This window comes from Physeter macrocephalus, chromosome 9, assembly GCF_002837175.3.
Source record: "Physeter macrocephalus isolate SW-GA chromosome 9, ASM283717v5, whole genome shotgun sequence".
Classification (NCBI taxonomy): domain Eukaryota; kingdom Metazoa; phylum Chordata; class Mammalia; order Artiodactyla; family Physeteridae; genus Physeter; species Physeter macrocephalus.
The window spans coordinates 102,459,687-102,485,067 of record NC_041222.1 but is presented as its reverse complement, the minus strand read 5'-3'; the positions used below and the strand labels follow the sequence as shown (position 1 = coordinate 102,485,067).

The 25,381-nt window shown below is 43.0% G+C and overlaps 1 protein-coding gene across 2 annotated transcripts in view; it reads left to right on the top strand.

Moving 5' to 3' along the window:
- The window catches only part of SAP30 (Sin3A associated protein 30), a 115,581-nt gene extending 90,489 nt beyond the window's left edge, over nucleotides 1-25,092 (top strand). Inside the window, exons 14-17 of one of the 2 annotated variants that reach the window (XR_008618299.1) lie at nucleotides 7,023-9,997; nucleotides 13,279-13,531; nucleotides 21,018-21,097; nucleotides 21,182-25,092. The gene's annotated coding sequence lies outside the window, so the exon portion shown is untranslated. The remainder of the gene's footprint in view (nucleotides 1-7,022; nucleotides 9,998-13,278; nucleotides 13,532-21,017; nucleotides 21,098-21,181) is intronic. The other variant, XR_008618300.1, reaches the window with a different exon arrangement.
- Nucleotides 25,093-25,381: the final 289 nt, after the last annotated feature.

Sequence of the window (25,381 nt, the reverse complement as noted above, 5' to 3'; positions counted from 1 at the left end):
ACTTTGCCTCTTTGGCAAATAAAAATATTTTTACCCGTGGGTTCAAGATGGGGCTTAGGAAAGAGAATAAAAGGGCTTCTTGGTGATGCCTTAGCCTTAAAATCTCCTATGGGAGGAACTGCTAATTGTCTTGAACAGGGAAACACCAAGAATCTTACGAGCTCTTTAACCACTGAGTGAATCGCCTTATCAGACCTTCTTCTAGAAGAGTCTGGTGCATAAGGAAGTTGTGATGAGGATGACTGAGAGATGAGAGTGTGGTGCCTGAGACCCACCCTGGGCACTGGACTTCCCCGGGAGGGAAAGACGACCTGAGCCTCCATGAGCAGCTAAGGGACACTGGTATCCAAGAACGGACATCTTCTCGGGAGGGAGAGGGGGTCTGGAATTGGGAGGCAGGGGAACTGAGCACAGACTTTGTCTACTTCACAATTCTGCCCCTTTGGTTTGAGGTCATCCAGTAGAGTTCCATCCCACACAAGTCTTGAAGTTGTTTCTCCAAGGAACGTCTCTGAATCAGCTTTCATCTCTTCTTGACCCTCTAAGGATGCTGGGAGGGAGGCCCAGAGTCCCCAAGGCTCCAGCCCATGTAGCAACAACGGTCTCTGATCCTGTAGATATTGTTTTTTTGTTTGTTTGTTTGTTTTTTGAGAAACTAGGAGGAATGGGATTGAGAGTAACAAGCTTCTAGTATGTTCTGTCATTCCCATTTTATAGATGAGGAAACTGAAGTTCACTTATGGGACCAGGATTACGTGAAAGCAAAGCTGGGATCTAAACGTAGGCCACCTACTAGGGGTGAGCAGGTTGACAAGTTAGCTCAACTCAGAGAGGCCCCTGCATCTGACTTCTGTGCTCCATCTCAGAACTGTGGGCTTCTCTCTACAGTCCTGACGGAGAACTTCACCAGGAAGATAGCAGGTTCTCCTCATGGTGTTTGAGAAACCACTGACTAAAGAATGAGCCTCGCCTGTATCCCTGATGATCTTTTAAAATAGTAAATAGTAGCACTGCTATAATGGTGAACATTGAAATGCCACCATCTGCCCTTGGTCTTTCGGAAGGTACCAGGCAAATCTTGCTGTTCTGAGACCGATATCTAAATTCTTTTAATTAACTCGTTTATTGACCAGGGGATTTTTTTCAGAATCTAACGCCTGTGGCTGGTGATGTGTTATGTAAATCAATATTGAAACGTCTCTGGTCAATAACATTTGGGTAACAAAAGACGTATTAATAAGTCTCTGGTCAATATTAATAAACCTTATTTGGTTTGATGAGTTAAAGCAATACCCTTAGCCTCCACTGTGTATGTTGGACAAGAGGTCAGAAGGAAACAGTTCCTCTGAGATAACTCTCCACAGAAGATCCTAATAGGTTCAGGTTGATAGACATGATGATACCCCACAGATGATAGGGGTTGACACCCTTCTAAAATTAATATATGCCCAGTAGGCTAAGTCTGTGGTTTCCTTCCTTTTCCATTGGATTTCTAAATGTCAGAAGTCCCCATCTTCATGGTCTGTGACGTGATGGGGCCCTTCTAGTTACAGAGCTCTTCCTTATGAATTGCTCTGTGAAACCTCAAAGACTGTGCTTCATTCCTTTTCTATCAGGTGAGGACACGGAGACAGAACGCCCGTGCATTCCTGACGGCAGCACAACTGGTACACCACGGAGCTGGGGCTAGAATCTAGAACATGAGTGCTTTTAGCATTGCCCCGCCATGCTCCCTCTCCACATTCCACAGAAGGGTTTATTAAGGATCACATTTTGCATAAGGCAGCCGATGGTAGCAACGGTCACCTGAAGCCAAGGTCCCAGGCTGTGGAGCTGGTAGGGCTGGGGCGTCTCTTGCCTTGGCTTGGGGTTGGCCCAAGGGATTAAAATCACTGGGGTACAAGAGGAAGGATGCCAAGGTTGGAAGCCAGGCCCAGCCTGAATTGGGCTGTGCTGGCGGCATGCGAAGTTATGAAGCATTTTCAAAGTACCTATGACATTTTTTTTTTTAGGTAATGAAATCTTTACATTCAAACTGTTAGAAAATATTTGAAACAAGCCATTCCTAAATATGTTTATGTAAGTATTCCTAAGACACACTACACACATGTGTGAGTCAGACTAAGTTGTTCATAAAATAGAATTGAATTCAGTTGTTTAAAATGGGTTTGCTGTTGGGATGCATGGAGACATGTACATGGTTTGATCATAGCCCACATTTTTCAATGTTTTGAGTGTCAAAAGGACATAGGATGGCACCTTTCTTAGGAAGTGTGATTTATAATATACTCCACACTCAGTGAAAATTGAGTTTGTACAGTAGTTAGGATTAGGTTGCTAGAAGATCCAAAATAACAGTGGTTAAAGAAAATAGAAGTTTCTTTTTGTCTCATGAAATGAAGTCAGGAGTCAGTTCACAGATGGTTTGGTGGCTTCGTGGTATCAGGGGCTCATGCTTCTCCTGTCTTGTTACTCACTATGCATGAATTCTATTTCCAAATTCACCTCATGGGCCAACATGGCTGCTGGAGTGCCAACAATTATATCTGCAATCCAGGCAGTAAGAAGAAAAAAGGAGTGAAAATGAGGGAACGCTCTCTTCCACTTCCACCATGTCTCCTCAGCTAGAACTCTGTGATACGCCAGATATGGCTACTAAGCAGACTGAGAAATGTATGATTTTAGCTAGCCATGATGTTCTCAGCTAAAACGATAATTAGGATTATTTTTACAAGGAAAAAAAAAGGGAGAATGAATATTGAGTGGCAATTAGGAATCTCTGCCACAGCTTGGTTATGGAACCTATTCCCTTCATCTTGTTCCCTAGGCTCCCCACACTTGCTCCTTGCCCATCCCCTCTTGCACACATGCAATTTAAAAAAGACCCTATTGCTTGAGACCCAGAGCCATGCAGAACAGAAAAGATCATTATGGGTGGAAACTGAGTCAAACTAGAGAGCTTCTTGCTATGATTATTTGCCTTTATTATCAATATCATTTATTTCATCATCAAAAAACCTTACTGTGTACTAGAATGTGTAGGGGAAAACATCAGAGGTGTTAGGACATATAATACAGGATTCCTGTCTCTACCCTTGACTTTGTCATTTGGGGGGAGATGAGACTCCCAGAGTAAGGTCCTGTCAAGAGCTGTGAAAGGGCTGAGATTTTCCCCCACTTGTGAGGAGCTAGCCCACCAGTGTCCTGGGTGCTGGCAGGAGACACAGGACCCTGGGTCAGAGATAAAGGACTTAATTATAGCAGTGGTCTGGGTGCCAGTCTTTTCTTGTGCTAGTTCCCAGTTCCCACAGGGTGACTCAGGTGGCCACATGGCGACTGCACGGCAGCGGGTGGCATTACAGGAGAGGAACCTGGAGCCCAAGGCAGGCAAGGCTTGTGCGATGGGACGTAAGGCTGCCGCCCCTTCTCCAGAGGGAACCTCCGTCTCCGAGGTTCCAGGCTGTCTACCGTGTAAGCATCCTTGTAAAGACGGTCCATCCAGAACAGAGGTGTCAGCGTCTCCGCCTGCAAGATGTCAGATACAGGAGAGGCCCTTGGAGAACCGTCTCCCGCCCGACGTGACACACCGCACGCCAAGCACAGCACCAGGACAGAAGCACCCCGGTCCCCTGTGAGTAAGCAGAGCGCGCTGGGGGCCGCGCAATCGGGGGCCTGGAAGGGAGGGCGAGGCTGGACCAAGAGCAGGGAGAGGGCTCCACCCCCAGTGCAGGTTCGCAGACGCGGTACGAGGCGTTCGCAGACCTACCGAAGAGCAGTTTGGTGGAAGGGAGAGTGTTATAGGAAAGCCGTGGGGTCTGGACGTCCCTGGAGGGCCTGGGATGCCTGAGGAACTTCCCACAGTGAGGAGGAGGGTCGGTAATGGTGCCGCCGGGCGACACGGCTCGGGATGGCCGGAGCGGAGGAGAGGGGAGGCGAGGCAGGGACCGGTCTGGGCATCAAGTGCTGGGTACGCGAGCGCTTCCCACATGGCAGGGCAGCACACCGGTATTTATTGTTTCTCTTCCTTTACTATGGAGCAGGCAGGCAAGCTTGCAGGGAACTTCGTGTCTGTAAGGATGAAGGGGTAGCACCACTGATAGACCCGTTACCTCAAGTGGCATCTCCTGAATTTCTCACAAGGGCATCATCCAGGTGTTCAGTGCTGGATCCTCTCATGTATTTTAGGATCAGGCCCTTCCCTGCAGGTATCAGTGTCAGGTTCTAAAGGACCCCGGGGGCCCTTCCTGCCCAGGATAAGGGAGGGCTTTGGTGTGGGGCGGATGGATAGAAATACCTGTGTCGTACCTGGGAGACCAGTCACAATAGCAGCTCTAAAGTGAGAAAACTAGTGTAAAGGACACATCCCCAGGGAAACCCGGATACTAACAGGCAAATGGCTTCAACAGAGGAGCCCCTGACGAAGATGCTGGACATCCCTGTCCTTAACCCTCAGACTGGAGACGGAAATTCTACGTGTCCTCGAGTGGCTTCCTACTCTTCTCACAGAACAGTCTTGGCTCCTTGACCTGGTGTGAGAAGCAGGAGCTCGTCCCCCAGCCCCCGCACCTCCACAGTGAGTGAAGTGCCCCCAGCTCGGCTTGGCTTCCGCCATCCATCATGGAAGGCTTTGGCAGACTGCTGTGGAAACAAACTCCTAAATATTTTAAACAGAGACCATGGCTGACAGGAGTCAAACTTTCTGTATTAAGGGAGGATTAAAGCCTCAGCTATTTCCAGTAATTTATTATGCACCCGCTCATAAACACATTGCACTGGTCATGGAATGTATACGTGTAGCAGGCCCTCCAGAGATGGATGAAGAACACTTCAAGGGCACCCAGGTTCCAGCATGGAAGCAGAGTCACAGTTGGCAACCTGTGCACGGGAAGTCCCCTGACCATTGGTGACCTGTGTCCTGTGGGCCACTGTCTGGGAACCACTGCACGTGGCAAAGGAGCAAGACCCTCTGGCCTTACTCAGACCCATCATTACACTGTCCCCAGAAGTGACCCATGACAGCCTTCAAGGGCTCATGTTGAGAAAGGCAATCTGTCTCAAGTGAGAAAAGCCATCAAAGTGCCAAATTATCGATGGACAATCACCACACCCGGTGTGCTGTGTCTTGACTGTGGGCACCACACCTCAGGGGCAACATTAGCCCCAAACGTGACACGCGCAGGGCAGACGCGTCCAGACCAGAAGGGGACACAAACCATGCGACGCTCGGACAAAGGAACAGGATTCACATGGATAGAAGGCGGGGGCACGCTTGCTGTCCGAATGCTCTGGAGGTCGTGGAGAGGAAGGTTTTCCCAGGGTGGGGGAGGAAACCAATGGTAAAGGGTGGTTGCCGTGAGAACAGATTTACGCTAAAAAACCCGGGGGTATGGGGGGAGTACTTCCTAACAGAGCTCTTGAGAAAGGGCTGAGCGCTGTCACTGGAGATGCTCAAGCCTCGGCTGCACGGCCATGCTGGAAGAACACTGCAGAGAAACTCCAGCGTCGGATCACTGAAGGAAGGGACTAAGTTGTTTCCCCCACAGGACCCTGTGATGCCATGCATGGGGGACTTGAATCTGAAGTTGGGGTGTGTGTGTGTGGTCTTGTAATAGGGAAGGATAAATCTGACTCCATATTGGATCTATTTCTTTAGCTCCAACCTTTGTGCCCTGTTGCCTCTGCTTAGTCAGGCTGGCTCTGCACCTTCTGAAAAAGAATGTTGCCTATGGCTTGAAATATACAGGATAGCCTGACCTTGACCTGACCTGAACAGAGAATAACAGGAACGTGACCTGGCCTACTGGACAGCTACAAGAATTAAGGATCTGACACTAAGAAGTTTGCAACAACTAACCACACCCCTCCCTCACCTTGCCTTTAAAAGGGCTTTGCTGAAAGCTTTTCGGGAGTTTTGGCCTTTTTAAGGCATGAGCCACCTGTATTCTTTCCTGGCCCCACAATAAGCCTCTCTGCTCCAAACTCTGATGTTTCAGTATTGTTTGGCCTCACTGTGTATTAGGCACACAGACTTGCGTTCGGTAACAATTATGGCGAGCTAGCCAGGAACCCGTGCCTGTGGCAGGTGGACCCCGGCCAGGGACAGCCCCTTCCCAAGTTCCCAGCAGCTTCTGGAGCTCATTTTGCTCCGGGGAACTGCAAGGGACTCTCCCTGAGAGGCGTCAGCTGCCCCAGTGCACGAGGCCATTTGGTCCAGAGCTATGGTCCACATTTTGTGTCGCTTGGGGGTAAGTCGCTCCATCTTGCACAGGCTGGGAATTCTCTCCACTCCATTTGGGTTCCTTCCCTTGTGGGAAGTGAGACACTCTGGGTCTGTTCTCTTTTGAGAGCTAAGCCAGTCTGTTTGGAGACTTCCGTCTGGGAGTAGAAATGGAATTTTAGACTGCACCTCCACTGATTTTCTGTGTGACCGTAGCTTATTTGTTATTTGTGTTTTTGTGTGTGTGTATTGTTTTGGGGTGAGCCACTCCAGCTTGTGCCTTTGTTAGTGGGACCATACCTTTGTTGTTTGTATGTGTATCAGTATGCATTGGTCAGTTGAGATGTCTTCGGTAACAGGGCTCACGTGACGGCACCAGGGTATCCTTCCCTATTGTGTTGGGTTTTGCCTGTGGTCGAGCATTGGTTGGGATTTTCCTTTTGCAATGAATGGGTATCTCCCTTTTTGGCGCTAGGGAACTGTGATCCTGAAAGACCGCTTTGCATTGCATTTGTTTGCTTTATTAATATTAGATAACATCGGCCATGAATAATTAAGTATGGATAATCAGAGCTCTGTTCCATCTTACAATCCCCCTAGTGTGTATTTTGCAAAACTGGGAGATCTTCAGTATGCTCCTAGAAAGAGAGAGAAAGAAGATATTTTTTTAACACTTCACCACCACTACATTCTTTAGACACTGGACTAAATTAATTAAGATGAAACTCTCTTAAAATTCCAAAACTGGTTCTTTTTGCATATGCAGTTAAGAGAAAGCTGGCTTGATAAAATTCCTTTTTTTCAGAATTCTGACCCCAAGAGAATGAAAATATTCTGAGGAGCAAGCTTGAAGGTAACTAAGTAAATTCAACCTATTCCAACTGTTATTTTTGGTTTGCATTTGCCAGGTGAATTGCCATGACACATGTGGTAATGATTCCTTATCTTTACATTTGCATGTTGTTTGTTGTTAAAAAGTAGGATCCTTGTTCGAAAAAGTTGAGGAAATTGTTGGACTTCACCCTTTTGTTTTTGTTCTGCAGGAATTAGATTTTGTTCTTTGTGTGTATGTTTACATTTGTCTTGCATATAAGTATGCCAGCTATGAGATCTCTATCTGGATATATGTATGTTTCATTATGATTAGGTGTCTTTGTCTTTGGATAGTATTGCTGAGGTTAACTTGTAAATGAGCTCTATTTAATAGACTTAAAGGTAAAATAAACGCTTACAAATTAAATACTACTATTTATAAAACAGGCTAAAATGAACTTCAGGTCCTCATGATCTGGGAAATATTCAGTATGGAATTGATATCTGGTATTGAAGCTAGCTTAAGCTTGTTGGTTTGACTAACGCAGACATGTCTTTTAGAAAATTCAAACTATTTAGGATAAATCGTATAACCAGCAATAGAAATTTCTGGTAAGCGTTTCCGAAAAATAAGTATAAATTGTGAGAGATGCCTTTAACATTACCTACTTAGGATGCTTTTAAATGCTTGTAAAAGAAAACACAACTAAAAGTATCTTAAACAATTACGACTAATTCCTAATGGTTCCAGCATAGATTCAGTCAGTGAATCAGTGACATCAAGGATCCAGGTTCTTGCCATATTTTCCTCGGCCATTCTTACATGTCAGTTTTGTCCTCAGATTTGTTCCCTCATGATCTTAAGACAGCTTCCACGGCACCAGTCCTCATCCAACAATGACCAGATTCAGGAAAGTATGAACCTTTTGTCCCTTTCAAGAGCAAAGGAAACCCAAAAGTTCCCTTATTTGCCTTCACAGTTCCTAAGCAAGGTTGCACCTGTATTAAATCAAATATTGCCAAGAAGAAAAGGAATTACACCAGGATTGCCTTAACCTAATCCTCATTCACCCACTGGGGCTAAGGAGGGACCAAGGAAAATCATGGGCCTAATAACTGAACAGTATTGGGGTTCTCTTGGCAAGGAAGTATGAAGGGAATTGTTGGTGTGGTCAATACAGACATGTCTTTTATTGTGCCTGGGTTTACTGAGGGTGAATGGGTTTATGTTGTTTCTATTGCACAGTCTGTCAACAGAAAAAAAAATTGGTATGATGAAATTCTTATAAGTAAATTAGATGCAAATAGGATGAGAGCTTTTGGGTGACCTCTTTAGAAATGGCTTATGATTTGGGAATGTCTACTTAAGGGTGGTCCCTCCAGATATTTGGTAACTTAAATTTACTTAAATTTTAGAGTTGTGCTAGTCTGGGTTGGATGATGGGGGATTACTGAATAGCTAGGTCATTCCCAGGCAGAGTACTGAAACATTAAGCACTGAACATAGAAGCTAAAGGTGTTTGGGACTATGTTTGGTGCCACACTGAGATATTTTCTATAAAAAGCAGATGTTTTTAAAAATTATTATTGTTGTTTGCCAACCTACAGAATGCTAAAGGACAGTTAATAATTGAGTGCTTCTTGGTTTTCACTAGAAATTAAGGGGTTTTTTTAGAGCTTTGGATTCAAATTTAAATATGTAATTAAAGCTACTAAAATAATAAAGGAAACATTTCAGTATACAGCAGGAAAGTAGGATATATGTTTTTTTAAAAGGGAGTTTTACACATGGTTGGGCTGAGATTAGGTTAAACTTAATTAAGTAAATGGATTTTGTTATTAAATATAGGCTGGGGCAAGACTAGATTTGGTCCCTCTCTACTAAGGGAACAAGTTTACTTAGAATGCTGCTTTTGATAACAGATTATGTGAACTTCCTTGCCTTTAAGTGATCTATATTTGCTTCTGAGATCTCTTCTCACTTTGCTTAAGAAACAAGTATTGTCTTACAGTAACCTGTGATCTTATTTGACCAAGTGTTTTGAAACTTTTTGACGAACTTCCCAAATATCAAATTTTAATTAAAATTCTTTTGCCCTCCAGCTAACTTTGTGATGCTTCTAAGGGCCCTTGACGCATCTTAGAGAGAAGTATTTAACTCGTATTTTTTGGTATGTTGAATTACACGGGAAGCATTGTCAAGTGGGTGATAAGCCTCCTCAGATTATACAGTACAGATAAATATTATTAATGTAGATATTCTAGAAATTATGTAAAGTTTCTGAAATGTAGATATGTCCTGGTATAATGCTATCAGTCATAATTCTATCTTAAAATGTTGTATATCGCAGCAACTTGACTAAGCTTTTTTGTTAACACACTGTAATCAGATCTTTAACCTTGCCTTTTAAAGTCTTTAACAGACAGTTAAGCTGATGCTTTGCAAAACTGCTTCATCTTCAAGAAGATTCACAGGAAGGACTAATAAATTTCAGATTGTATACTACCTTTTTTTTTTTTTTTTTTTTTTTTTGCTGCACGACATGGCAATATTAAGTTGTGATCTTAATTCCCCGACCAGGGATTGAACCCGTGCCCCCTGCACTGGAAGTGCAGTGTCTTAACCACTGGATCACCAGGGAAGTCCCTCAGATTATACTGCTGAACTGGGTAAGAAATTAAAAACCCTAATGGAAATCCTGATGGCTTCATAAAAAGTTAACAAAAGGATTGGTTACTAAGTGAACTGGTGAATACGGTTATAATGTTTATGGGTTTTGTCTGGAATATAACTGATTTTGCTTTGTGTTTTCCAGATATAGGGAAGCACTTCCCCTCAAGTTACTCATGACTGACAGCAATTTGGTAAATTTATACCTTGCTGAGTAAAACTGAAATAGTTTTCTTTTCTCTCTGGCTGGTCCCTCCAGAAACTGGAGATCCTTGGGTTCTGAGCAGCCTTATCAGGTGAATGGGAAAGACTGTCTCCTGGCATGTACAGGAATCTTGATATTTTGGGGACTGAGAATGCCACCGAAGCAGAATCTGAGGGCAGGCCTTTGGCATGGATTTCCTGGCCTTGAGAGGCCTTTGGGAATTCAGTCTAAGACTCCTGAGGAGTTCCACCACAGCCAGTTTGGGAAAGCCTATGTAGTCAATTTACCAGACTTAATTTACATGTTTGTGGAGAACACTGCCTGCTTTAAGTCTACTGCTAAAAGCACATGTACAATGCTTGTGTGGCAATTGGGTATAAGTGATAAGATGTATGGCCTATAATGTGTATACCCATTAACATACCTCTGAGCCTGTTCACAATATTTGATCAGTTTTCCCCCATCATGAGTATCTAGGCAAATATAAAGGAGGCCTAGCACCAAGGGACATGATCTAGACCTGGGGCAAGAAGCTAAATCACCCTGGCATCAAGGGACATGTTTTGGTCTGTTGAAGAATGTGCGATTAACAAGGGAGATGATGGGAAATCTGTACATATTTTGAGGTCTGGGGAAGTCATTCTAGCTGATACATGATTTAGCTTAAACTTTACTGACCAGAGCAGCCTGTTTTGTGGCCTTTCAGACATGCGTTGTACATCTGCCTCGGCCACTGAGGAGTGGAATACATTTGAAAGTCAAAACTGGAGTAGATGTGGTTCAGACGTTCAAGGCAAAACTAGGTGGCCATTGTGCATGTGATTTCAGGCACATTCCTATATTGCTAAAAACTTGAATTTTCTGAGCTATGTCATACTTGGGATGCCACCAGCCATTCTCAAAGCAGTGTCTGCTGGCAGATAGCAGCTGCAACCATATGACCTCAAGATCTCCTCTTGCAACTATTCAATTTTTAGACAATAAAATTGTTTTAGTCAGATGTCAGCAGAAAAAGGAGATGTGCAGTGGTTAATTGCCCGTTATATATATGTTAATACCACACAGAAGTTAAAACCTACTTAGATAAAAGTACACAACTGGCTACCTGGCTACAAGTCTCCCCCAAAGTGCCAGGTCCAGACTGGTTTTCAGGCTTACTCTCCTGAATTCCTCAGGGAATGAGATTTTTATTATACAAGACTCAGATCCAGGACTTGGAACTCGAGGATATTTCCAGCTCTGTGTCCATTCCCCAAATCAAGGTAGGACTACATCCCATTTCAGCAGGAAGTAGCCAGATGGTAATCACCCCATTTCCTGAAAGAAAGAACTGGGGAAGGATGAAACAGGATTGGAGTTTGAAACCAAATCACTGTGAAACGGAGTTCCTCTGCTGAGTTTATGATTAACCTCTCTATCCAAAACACCGTTCCCCTCTTTTTGTCCAACACCTTCTCCTCAAGATTGAGGAGTATCAAAGAAAAGGGAAGAATTGTAATATGGAGGAACAAATCTGACTCCATGTTAGATCTGCTCCTTTTACTTTAACCTTATTTAACCTTTGTGTTCTGTTGCCTATACTTAAGTCATGCTGGCTCTGCATCTTTTGTAAGAGAATGCTGCCTATAGCCTGAAACATACAGGCTAGCCTACAGGATAACCTAACCTTGACCTGACCTGCACAGAGAATAACAGGAACATCAGGACATGACTGTGACCTGGCCTACGTAGACAGCTACATCCAACACAAGGAAGTTTGCAACAACTAACCACGCCCCTCCCTCATCTTGCCTTTAAAGGGCTTTGCTAAAAGTCTGGGGAGTTCTGGCTTTTTAAGGCATAAGCCACCCATCTCCTTGCCTGGCCCTGCAGTAAACATTTCTCTGCTCCAAACTCCCAACGCTCCAGTATTGTTTGGCCTCACTGTGCATCGAGCACACAGTGTGTGTGTGCTGCATGTTGTTATGTGTAGAATGTGCGTGTGGTATGCATGATGCGGTGTTTGTGTGGTACGGGTATCTGTGGTGTGTGTGGTGTATATGGTGTGTGTCTGTGGTTTGTGTGGTGTGTGGGTGTGGTATATGAGGGGTGTGTGTGATAGGTGTGCATGGTATATGTACATGTGTGGTCTGTGTGTATGTCCAGTGTGTGTGGCCTGTGTTTGTGTGCTGTCTGTGGTATGTTGTATGTGTGTGGTGTTTGTGTGTTGCGTGTAATCTGTGTGTGGCCTGTGTCTGTGGGGTGTGTGTATGTGTGTGATCTATGTGTGTGGTATATATGTCTAATTTGTGTGGTGTCTGTGGTGTGGGGTGTGTGTCTGGTTAGTGTGGTGTGTGTCATGTGTTTGGTGTATGTGTGTGTGTATGGTATATGTGTATGTGGTGTTTCTATCATCTGTGCTGTGTTTAGGGGTGTGTTTTGTGTGTGGTATGTGTGTGGAGTACATAGTGTATGTGTGTGGTCTGTGTGTATAAGAAGTATGCATGGTCTGTGTGTGTGGTGTGCATGTGTGTGTGTGGTATGTGTATCTGGTTTGTGTGGTGTCTGTGGTGTGTGTCTGGTGTATGTGTGATATATGTATGTGTGGTGTCTGTGGTGTGTGTGGTTTGTGTGTGATCTGTGTTGGGAATGTGTCGTGGTGTGTTTTTGGTGTGTGTGTGTGGTGTCAGTGGTGTTTGTACACAGACAGTATACGTAATGTCCTGATACTGTCCTCTGTGTATGGGATGAGTGCTCCGTCTTCCCAGGTGTGACAGGGGTGTCCTTTTCCTCACACCTTCCTTTACACACACAGGAAAACCAACGACAGGGGAGACTTGGCAGTAGCTTAGAGCCAGGCCCACTTCCAGTTAGTTTAAAGAACATTTATGGGGCTTCCCTGGTGGCGCAGTGGTTGCGCGTCCGCCTGCCGATGCAGGGGAACCGGGTTCGCGCCCCGGTCTGGGAGGATCCCACGTGCCGCGGAGCGGCTGGGCCCGTGACCCATGGCCGCTGGGCCTGCGCGTCCGGAGCCTGTGCTCCGCAACGGGAGAGGCCGCAGCAGAGGGAGGCCCGCATACCACAAAAAAAAAAAAAAAAAAAAAAAAAAAAAAATTTATGGATGAAATGGCCAATCAATCAAGTAAAAAAAAAAAAAAAAAAGTTGTGGGGAGGGAGACGACAGGTTAAAAAGAAGGAAGCAGGAGGAGGAGAAGGAGAAAAACTTGTGAACTTCAGTACGCTATACTTGCGGTCAAACAGAACAAATTTCTTTTTACTCGGTACATAAACTTGTCCTAAGCAATGTGCTCGAAGGGAAAATTCCCAAGCTGCAGTGCTAGGTTCAGAGTCATTTATCAAGTTAATCATGATCTATTTTCTTGCCCTGAATAGCGTCAGCTGGAATATGTTACATTCCATCCCAGGAAGGGAATCCAAGGGAACAATTCCCAGCATGCAACTGTTCAGTCTGCAGAGTGAAAAACCTCCAAGTCCTTTCTTTACTGCTCATAATATTTTTCCATCATCTTCCAACTGGGGAGATATAGTCAAATGGGAAAATAAGGATTGGAACATACATTATACAGTTTTGGAACCAACACGGTGTTGGTGTCAGGAGAGACCAAGATTCCAATCAGAAGGCAAGGTGAGGCTTGGTACAAGATATTCACTTATGGAGGGTGGAAAAAATAAGGTGGGCCTGGTACATACTTGGCACAAACTTAGTACAAATGCTTAACTCAGTTCCTTTCACAAGTACCTGAAATAAGTGGTTGGCCTAATGATATTTTAGCATTCAGCTATGTAATGTTTGACAGGATAACGGAATATGCAAAACTATAAAAATGTAGTGAATTGTACAATGTGAATTGTAAAAATGAATTATCAATTTGAGGGATACAACAGATTTAAAATGTAAATTTTTATAATTCTGAAGTGTTATTATGTTCATTTACTTCATTTGAGATTAAAAAATGCCAATATTCTATTTGACTCACAGACCTGATGTAGCCACCTTAACCATGAAATGTCCACAGGAAAAAAAATGAATTGGGCTATAAACTAGTTTCTCTAGTTTATGAATTATTGTCAGCCATGAGTTCTCTCCCTCTTCCAAATTTGGGCCTGATATTAATACTACAAAGGACATATGTATCTATACATGAAAAGGACGAAGCTGGGAATTTTCTGGATCATGTGGGCTAACAAAAAATTTCTCATGGAATACACAATGAATTGAAGCAATATTTTTTAAAGAAAATTTACTTAATTATAATTTATCAAGTTAATTTCTTCTATTCTTCCTTATTTGGATGTGAGTAAATAGTCTACCGACAAAAGCTATTTTCCTATTGTACTAAAGAATCACATTATCCAGTTTTTGGCATTGGTCTAGAGTCTAGACATTTTTAAATCAATATTTTGCAAAAAAAATCACCAGAATTTAACCTAATTGACTACTCAAGGCACTAGATTAAAAGTCAGTGAATCCACCCAGGAGACAAGCAAGCACAGGTGCACAGCACTTGACCCCTGGAATGCCAGCTGTTGCCTTTTGGGTTCATGTGAATGTGGGGTGGGTGGAAAAGAGCGAATTTGTTGACAGAATTTGCTAGTCACCCAAGGCCAGATTTTTTGCCCTGGATTGTTTTAGGAGAACCCTGCCAACATTTAGGAAAGATGATAACTTGGACATTTGCCTATTTCTTGTAACCCCTCCCAGCTGGAGCTAAGTATTAGCATTAAAACACTCATGTTAACGTGGTCCTCCAAGGTTCAGCATCTCTAAGCTGCCTTAATCTGCTCCCCGTTCCATTTCACCTCAATTCTAAAGGCTCCATGTGTTCTTCTATCCCAGTGATGCTGGCGGGGCCAGCAAGCTTTGGGAGTTGGTGGAGGAGAACATTTTGAAATCATCTAAAAAAAACATGCTTTGGGGGCTTCCCTGGTGGCGCAGTGGTGGAGAGTCCGCCTGCCGATGCAGGGGACGCGGGTTCGTGCCCCGGTCCGGGAGGATCCCACGTGCCGCGGAGCGGCTGGGCCCGTGAGCCATGGCCGCTGAGCCTGCGCGTCCGGAGCCTGTGCTCCGCAACGGGAGAGACCACAGCAGTGAGAGGTCCGCGTACCGCAAAAAAAAAAAAAAAACAAACATGCTTTTTAATTCCAAGAGGGTGGGGAGTGAGGAGACTTCTCCCCAGATAATTGGACCCAAATGGAAATAAGGCTTTGCAAAAATGGAATTATTGAAAAATATCAGTAACGATGTCTAGATGGTAAGTCAAACTGTGGCTCCCTACAAAATCCACCAATTTATCTATTCCCTGATGAAGACCTTTGCTCAGTGTTTCCTCTGAGAAACACTGCCAAGCACATGGGTGGGTGTTAGACAACACTCATGTGTAAGGGAGATGGCCCTGCTCGGAGGGCCTTTCTCAGAGCTCCAGACGGACAAGGAGAGCTGCCTGATGCCCTTAGTCTCTCTACCACTGACATTTCCTCACATCACCCAAAAGGAGGAGTCTGTGACTCAAAAGGTCCTTAGAAGTATTTCATGGCTCCACCCTTTTCAACTGACAGGCATCAGAAAAAGATCCTGACAAGGGATAGCCGAGCACACTAATGACACAAAGCATGGCTTGTTTAAGTGAACTCATCCCTGTTTTGAAACCCACTGATAAACACAAACTTTTTGCAGATAAAACAACAGAGGCAGAGAACAGAAGGTGGTTGCCAGGGGTCGGTGGGGGAGGAGGGAGCTGACTAGCAAGGGCAGCAGAGGGAGCTTTCTGTGGGAGGGAGTGGTTGGTTCTGCGCCGATTGCGGTACATCTATGACTCTGTGCATTTTTCAAAGTTTACAGAAATGTACATACACAAAAAGTGAATTGTACTGTATGCCCATTCACAGTAAACTTGAAGAAAAGGGACCCTCATGCACTGTTGGTGGGAATGTAAATTGGTGCAGCCACTATGGAAAATAGTATGGAGGTTCCTTAAAAAACTAAAAATAGAACTACCATACAATCCAGCAATCCCACTCCTGGGCATATATCAGGAGATAATGTATATTTTAAAAGATACATGCACCCCAATGTTCACAGCAGCACTATTTACACAAGCCAAGACATGGAAGCAACCTAATGTCCATCAACAGAGAAATGGATAAAGAAGATGTGGTGTATATACACAATGGAATATTACTCAGCCATAAAAAGGAATGAAATAATGCCATGTGCAGCAACATGAACCTAGAGATGATCATACTAAGTGAAGTAAGCTAGACAGAGAAAGACAAATACCACATCACTTATATGTATAATCTAAAATATGACACAAATGAACTTATTTACAAAACAGAAACAGACTCACAGACATAGAAAACAAATTATCGATGGGAAAAGGGAGTGGGGAGGGATAAATTAGGGGTTTGGGATTAGCAGGTACACACTACTATATATAAAACAGATAAACAACAAGGTCCTACTGTATAGAACAGGGAACTATTATTTAATATCTTGTAGTACACCATAATGGAAAAGAATGTGAAAAAGAATATAAACACGCACACACATATCTGAATCACTATGCTGTACAACAGAAACTAATACAACATTGTAAGTCAACTATACTTCAATAAAAAGTTTTTTTAAAAGTGAACTCAAGGGCTTCCCTGGTGGCGCAGCGGTTGCGCGTCCGCCTGCCGATGCAGGGGAACCGGGTTCGCGCCCCGGTCCAGGAGGATCCCACATGCCGCGGAGCGGCTGGGCCCGTGAGCCGTGGCCGCTGAGCCTGCGCGTCCGGAGCCTGCGCTCCGCAACGGGAGAGGCCACAGCGGGGGCGGCTCAGCCTGCGCGCCCGGAGCCTGCGCTCCGCAACGGGAGAGGCCACAACGGTGAGAGGCCCGCGTACCGCAAAAAAAAAAACAAAAAACAAAAAAAAAAAGTGAACTCAAAAATTATATACATAACACTATCTTTAGTCAAGTGCGGAAAAAGAGACCATAAAATAACCCATTGGAAATATACAGCACTTTCCAGGTTAAAACTCCTCAATGTAATTTAAACTGTATACTCCCATTTGTCTTGACTTTAAAAGATTAGGAGACATGTTAATATGAAGATAAATGTTTAATAGATGTATTGGACAAGAATAAAACTCTGTCTCCTAACAAACAGCCAGAGCAAGAACTTTTTGCCCCCAGAGACAGAGTGTGCAGTGACAACACAGTTCAAGACCCCATTCCAACCATGTCCATCAAATTGGAAACTGAGCCTGATCCACCTTTGTATTTTCAGCACTGTTTTGCTCAGAGTAGGTGCTCAAAAAATCTTGTTTTACCTAAAGTGAAGGGAGAAGGCTTCTGGTGGGTACACCGAGCAGAAGCTCGGAAGTATCCCCATTGTGGGATCCATGTAACTTCAAGTTAATTTTGCCACCGTGTGTAAACAAAGACTGCCCAAGGTATTTTCATTTCATTTAGTTTGGAAGTCACTCAAGGTGGAGTTCAGAATTAAGAAATTGGATGCTATCTTGGATATTGGTGATGGGCCATGAAAAATAAATTAGGTCCTTTAAATAGTAAGTACTCTATAAAACAACTCAGGAGTTAGCTAGAGAAAAAGATGGCAAAGCACATTTTTAAATAAACTTTTCTGTAATCAATCAAATCTTTTTAGAATTCAGATAATATAACAGACTCAGAATTTGGTCATAAAAAGAAAGCTGCCAAAATAACAACATAAAATAAATGTAGAACACTTCATTTTTACGAATTTGTTTTTTCAAAAGAAAACAGAGATGCTGCCAATTTATCCCTCAGCAACCTTCCAACTGGGTAAAGCACTAATATATGCTATTTAAAAATTATAAGAAATCCGTTAAATTGCCAAGATCTCAGATTTCATGTATTGAGGATTTTGCTTTGATGGGAAGCAAATGCTATACACTCCCTATTGGAATTAGGTATTTCTGGATGTGAGCAGCAGTTTTCTTCAAACTGGAAGGAGAATGCTGTATAAATGTGAATAATAAATACTTGCCTGTGGAGTCCCCTCTCAGAGTCAGACACCAACAAAGCAGCCTGCAGGAAGGAGGAAGAAACTGGCCTGGGCTCGTGGATCCCCCCTTCCAGGTTTAGACGGGGAACAGTTGACCTTCAGCTCCTTCGGAGTTCCTGCTGCATTGAGGGAGGCCTGTTCCTGCCGCCTTATTGTCTACACGAGGCCACTGACTCTGTTAGAGGCCTATGTTGTTGCTTATCCTGCTTTGTAGCTACCCAGGCTCTCTGCCTGTGTGCCCAACTCTCTAGTACACCAATGACAGCCTTTCCAGGGGCCTTACCTTCGCTGGGAGGCCGAACGTCTGGCCCACCCCAGGCAGAGAACCCAGACAGAGTTAGGAACAAGGGCTACAGTTCTGGCCCTTTCCTATCTTCTTTTTTCCCCTTCCCTCTCTCTCTCTCACCCGTTTATTGTTGGTACGCACCATAATGTGTTTACCAGGTGGTATAAGCTGTTATAGCAGAAGGTAACAAGGCTTTTAATTGGTGCAGAAGCCTGCATTGGGCATCTCTTATAAGCATTCCACCAAGCCAGGCACAGGGAGATGAGAGAGGAGTGGGACCCAGCCCCTCCCTCCCTCTTGGCATTCACAGTCTAAATGACTGAGATCAGCTCACAGGTGTATTGATTTGTCAGGTAGACCCTGGTTGCTGAGCAAGTGGTCATAAAGACTGTACGAAAAAAGAAACAAACAAAACCAACAAAAAACCAAATCGCCTTTCCTCCAAAGCATATTAAATAACAGAGATCCAAATTGGATCACTTAACATTTTGTTTTAAATGTACTTAAGAACTTTTGCTTACTAAGACAAGTTTTTGTTTTATACAACCTTAGAGAAGCCCTATGGCTTTTGTCTTTATTTCCTTTTAATACAGTTCATTGAAATTATCTGGATTTGGCACCTTGATTTGTTACTTTTTAGCATTATGTGAACTTTTAGAAACAATCATCCTAATAGCCACGTAATATAAGTTTTATTTAATAGTTTTAAAAAGTGAGATGTGTTCATAGTTTAGTACCAAAAAGTGACTAAAATGAACAAATCTCATGAAACTATCAGTGGTCTCTAGGAAACAAAGCATTAAAAGAAACCTCTGTGAGCAATAGACTTTGAACATATTTTCCCCCAAAGATCAAAGGGTAAGATTAAAATTTCAAGTGTGATGATTTTTAACCTTTGAAAGTTAGGTATTTACAAAGAAATAAAAGCTGAAAATATTATATATATTTTGAAAATTAAAAGAAAAACAGCAGCTCAGTTCATGTAATGAAATAATATTGACTATGCACCAAGTTTTTAAAGTCCACTAGTCCTGGATACTGAGATTAGAAATGCAGTATAGACCAAGTTAGGATAAAATCATCTGATTGACTTATGGGAATAAATTCCAGGTTTATATGAAGGCAAAGAATTAAAATCACCCTCTACAATGTCCAACACATAGTCAGTTCTTAATAAATACTGGGTGCACGGGGGGAATACAGTGCATTTTGGCTTGGAGGTTTAAAAAAGCCTTTTAGACCCTTCTTGGTTTCTTGTTTGTGGTTAAGCATACTGACCTGGATTCTGGATGAGAATCACCCTATCCATGGGGCAGCTCAGCAGGAAAACTGAAACAGTCTCCTCTTAAGCTTCTACCAATCCTCACCCCCCACGCACACTGTTTTATACTCAAATGAGTATTTAATTCAATTTAGAAATTTTAATGGCCATTTCAGAGTTTAAAAAATCAGGCAAAACAGTTTTTGGAATGGATTGCCTGGTCAATATAGTGCAATGGTCACCCTGGTAGCCTGCGCAGCCCCGACACATGACAGGTAATAACTTCTGGGGGAGTCGGGGAGGGGAATGACTTTGAAAGTGAGAATCATACTGACTGGTTTCATTTGTTATATGGTGAATTTACCATGAAAGAATCTTTTAAGGAGGAAAATAAAATTCAATGTCTAACACTTGGCTAGCTAATAAGAGACATGTTCACAGATATTTTATCTTTATCATGTATGATTTCCTCTACAAGTTACAGCTCCAGTATGTCAGCTTTAGAAGTGTTACTTTTATGTGAAGCTTTGTGATACTTCATGGCTGAACCTGACAAAATTAGATTTCCTTTTGCCAGGTGTACTTGTCAGGGTTCTCTAGAGAAACAGAACCAGTAGGGGTGTGTGTGTGTGTGTGTGTGTGTGTGTGTGTGTGTGTGTGTGTGTGTGTGTGTGTGTGTGTGTGTGTGTGTGTGTGTGTGTGTGTGTGTGTGCGTGCGTACGTGCGTGCGTGTGCGCGTGCACGCGTGCGCACGCGTACACGAGTTTATTGTAAAGAACTGGTTCAGGTGATTATGGAGGCTGAGACTACAAGATCTGTAGTCAGGAAGCTGGAGATGCAGGGGAACTGATGTAGCTCCAGACTGAATCTGAAGGCCTGAGAACCAGAAGCACTGATGGTAGGATTTTAGTCTGAAAACCAGCAGGTCTGACACCCAAGAAGAGCTGATGTTTCCGTTTTAGTCCAAAGGCGAGAAAAAACTGATGTCCCAGCTCAGGGGTAGTCGGGCAGGAACAGTTCCCTCTCAGACAGGAAAGTCAGCCTTTTTTGTTCCATTCAGACCTTCAGTCGGTTGGATGAGGTGCACCCACATTAGGGAGGGCCACCCCCTTTACTCAGTCTACTGATTCAAACATGAATCTCATTCACAACCCCCCTCACAGACACACACACCCAGAATTATGTCTGACCAAATGTCTGGGCACCCCTTGGTCCAATAAAGTTAATGTATAAAAATTAACCATCACACCAGGTGAGACTCAATTGTACGATTAAAGGAGTGCTGATAAATTTACATGCAAAAAATTATGCTTATATCATAAGTTCAAGCTTTTGGTTACAGAACATTTGAAGATTTAATGAACCATTTTAAGGGGAAATTAGTTAGCCTTTGCAGTGTTACCTGAAAAACTATTGTTTAACCAAAAACAATTCTACAAATATTAGCCACTATTTAATTAGTTCATTAATTCATCTATCAATCATGCATGTGTTCAGCAGACCTCAGTTGAGTATGTATTTTGTTCCAGGCACTGTGCCAGACACAGGGTGTTCAGATGCCAAAGGAGAGAAACCCATTCCTGTCAGCCAGGAACTTACTGTCTAGTAGGTGAGACAGCGAAATAAATTAGGAAGTAAAGTGGGTTACTGAATATGTTTTTTGAGATATAATTGACATATAACATTATATTAGTTTCAGATTGGAGGTAGAGACAAGATAGTGGAGTGGAAGGACTTGAGCTCACCTCCTTTCATGTAAACACCAAAATCACAACTAACTGCTCAAAACCAGTGACAACAAAGACTGCAACCTACCCCAAAAGATATTCTTCACCTAAAGACAAAGAAGAAGCCACAAGATGGTAGGAGGGGCACTTTCACAGTATAATCAAATCCCATACCCACCGGGTGGGCAACTCACAAACTGGAAAATAATTATATTGCAGAGGTTTTCCCACAGGAGTGAGAGTTCTGAGCCCCATGTCAGGCTCCCCAGCCTGGGAAGAGCCCCTAGAGCATTTGGCTTTGAAGGCCAACAGGGCTTGAGTGCAGGAGCGCCACAGGACTGGGGGAAACAGAGGCTCCACTCTTGGAGGGTGCACACAAGGTTTCACATGCACTGGGATCCAGGGCAAAGCAGTGACTCCATAGGAGCCTGGGCCAGACCTACCTGTGGGTCCTGGAGGAAGGGATTGGCTGTGGCTCACTGTGGGGGGAAGGACACTGGTGGTGGAGGCCCCAGGTAATATTCATAGGCGTGAGCTCTCCTGGAGGTCGCCATTTTTGCACCGAGACCTGGCTCCACCCAACAGCCCGCAGGCTCCAGTGCTGGAACGCCTCAGGCCAGACAACCAACGGGGGTGGGGGGACACAGCCCCACCCATCAACAGACATGATGCCTAAAGTCGTGTCCTGAGCCCACAGCCACCTCTAAACACACCCTTGACAAGGCCCTGCCCACCAGAGAGACAAGACCTAGTTCTACCCACTAGTGGGCAGGCATCAGTCCCTCACACCAGGAAGCCTACAAAAGCCCCTGGACCAACCTACCCACCAGGGGACATACACCAGAAGCAAGAGGAACTACAATCCTGAAACCTGCAGACTGGAGACCACAAACACAGAAAGTTAGACAAAATGAGATTGCAAAGAAATATGTTCCACATGAAGGAAAAAGATAAAATGCCAGAAGAACAACGAAGTGAAGTGGAGATAGGCAATCTGTCTGAAAAAGAATTCAGAGTAATGATGGTAAACGTGATCCAAGATCTCGGAAAAAGAATGGAGGAACAGACCAAGAAGATACAAGAAATGTTTAACAAAGAGCAAGAAGATTTAAAGAACAAACAGAGATGAACAATACGATAATTGAAATGAAAAATATACTAGAAGGAATCAATAGCAGAATTAATGAGGCAGAAGAATGAATAACTGAGCTGTAAGACAGATTGGTGGAAATCACTACCGTGGAACAGAATAAAGAAAAAAGAATGAAAAGAAATGAGGACAGTCTGAGATACCTCTGGGACAAAATTAAATGCACCAACATTTGCATTATAGGGGTCCCAGAAGGCGGAAAGAGAGAGAAAGGACATGAGAAAATATTTGAAGAGATTATAGCCAAACACTTCCCTAACATGAGAAAGGAAAGACTCAAGTCCACAAAGCACAGAGTCCCATACAGGATAAACCCAAGGAGGAACATGCCAACACACATATTAATCAAAAATAACAAAATAAACTACAAAGAGAAAACATTAAAATCAACAAGGGAAAAGCAACAAATAATATACAAGGGAATCCCCATAAGGTTATCAGCTGATTTTTCACCAGAAACTGCAGGCCAGAAGGGAGTGGCAGGATGTATTACCAGCTTTACAACAAATGCTACAGGAACTTCTCTAGGTGGAAAAGAAAAGGCTACAAGTAGAAACAAGAAAATTACGAATGGGAAAGCTCACCAGTAAAGGCAAACACACCGTAAAGACAGGACATCATCCACACACAAAAATGATCTCAAAAGCAGCAATCGTGAGGGCAGTACAAATGCAGGATATTGGAAATGCATTTGAAATTAAGAGACCAGTAACTTAAAACAATCTTGTATATATAAAGACTGCTATATCAAACCTCATAGTAACTGCAAACCAAAAATCTACGATACCCACACGAAAAAGAAAAAGCGATCCAAACACTAAAGACAGTCATCAAACCAAAAGTGAAGAGAAGAAAAGAGGAAGGAAAGAAAAGAGACCTACAAAACAAATCCAAAACAATTAACAGAATGGCGATAAGAACATACATATCAGTAATTATCTTAAATGTAAACATATTAAATGCTCCAACTAAAAAACACAGACTGGCTGAATGGATACAAAAACAAGACCCGTATATATATGCTGTCTACAAGAGACCCACTTCAGATCTAGGGACACATACACAGTGAAAGTGAAAGGAAGGAAAAAGGTATTCCATGCAAATGGAAATCAAAAGAAATTTGGGAGAGCAATATTCATATAAGACAATATATACTTTAAAATAAAGACTGTTACAAGAGACAAAGAAGGACACTTCATAATGATCAAGGGATCAATCCAAAAAGATATAACAATTGTCAATACATATGCATCCAACATAGGAGCACCTCAATATATAAGGCAAATATTAACAGCCATAAAAGGAGAAATTGGGGCTTCCCTGGTGGCACAGTGGTTGAGAGTCCGCCTGCCGATGCAGGGGACGCGGGTTCATGCCCCGGTCCGGGAGAATCCTGCATGCCACAGAGCGGCTGGGCCGGTGAGCCATGGCCGCTGAACCTGTGCGTCCGGAGCCTGTGCTCCACAACGGGAGAGCACATGGCAGTGAGAGGCCCGCATAACGCAAAAAAAAAAAAAAAAGGAGAAATTGACAGTAACACAATAATACTGGGGGACTTTAACAGCCCACTTACATCAATGGACAGATCATCCAGACAGAAAATCAATAAGGAAACATGGGCCTTAAATGACACATGAGACCACATGGACTTAATTATGGAGCATTCCATTCGAAAGCAACAGAATACACATTCTTCTCAAGTGCACATGGAACATTCTCCAGAATGGATCACATGCTGGGCCACAGAGCAAGCCTCAGTAAATTTAAGAAAACTGAAATCATATCAATCATCTTTTCCGACCACAACACTAGATTCGAAATCAACTGCAAGAATAAAACTGTAAAAAAACACAAACCCGTGGAGGCTAAACAATATGTTACTAAACAACAAACGGATCACTGAAGAAATCAAAGAGGAAATCAAACAATATCTAGAGACAAATGAAAATGTAAAAAAGATGATCGAAAACCTATGGTATGCAGCAAAAGCTGTTCTAAGAGGGAAGTTTATAGCAATACAATCTTACCTTAGGAAACAAGAAAAATCTCAAATAAACAACCTAACCTTACACCTAAAGCCACTAGAGAAAAAAGAACTAACAAAGCCCAAAGTTAGTAGAAGGAAAGAAATCATAAAGATCAGAGCAGAAATAAATGAAATCGAGACAAAATAGAAAAGATCAATGAAACTAAAAGCTGGTTCTTTGAAAAGATAATAAAATTGATAAACCTTTAGCCAGACCCATCAAGAAAAAGAGGGAGAGGGCTCAAATCAATAAAATTAGAAATGAAAAAGAAGTTACAACAGACACTACAGCAATACAAAGGATCACAGGAGACTACTACAAGTACCTATACTCCAATAAAATGGACAACCTAGAAGAAAAGGACAAATTCTTAGAAAGGTACAACCTTCCAAGACTGAACCAGGAAGAAGTGGAATATATGAACAGACCAATCACAAGTACTGAAATTGAAACTGTGATTAGAAACTCCCAACAAATGAAAGCCCAGGACCAGATGGCTTCACAGGCGAATTGTATCAAACACTTAGAGAAGAGTTAACACCTACCCTTCCAAAACTCTTCCAAAAAACTGAAGAGGAAGGAACACTCCCAAGCTCATTCTACGAGGCCACCATTACCCTGATACCAAAACCAGACAAAGAAACCACAAAAAAAGAAAATTACAGGCCAATATCACTGATGAACATGGACGCAAAAATCCTCAACAAAATACTAGCAAACTGAATCCAAAAAGGCATTAAAAAGGATCATACACCATGATCAAGTGGGATTTATCTCAGGGATGCAAGGATTCTTCAATATCTGCAAATCAATCAGTGTGATACACCACACTAACAAAATGAAGAATAAAAAACTTATGATCATCTCAATAGATGCAGAAAAGCTTTTGACAAAATTCAACACCCATTTATGATAAAAACTCTCCAGAAAGTGGGCATAGAGGAAACCTGCCTCAACATAATAAAGGCCATATATGACAAACCCACAGC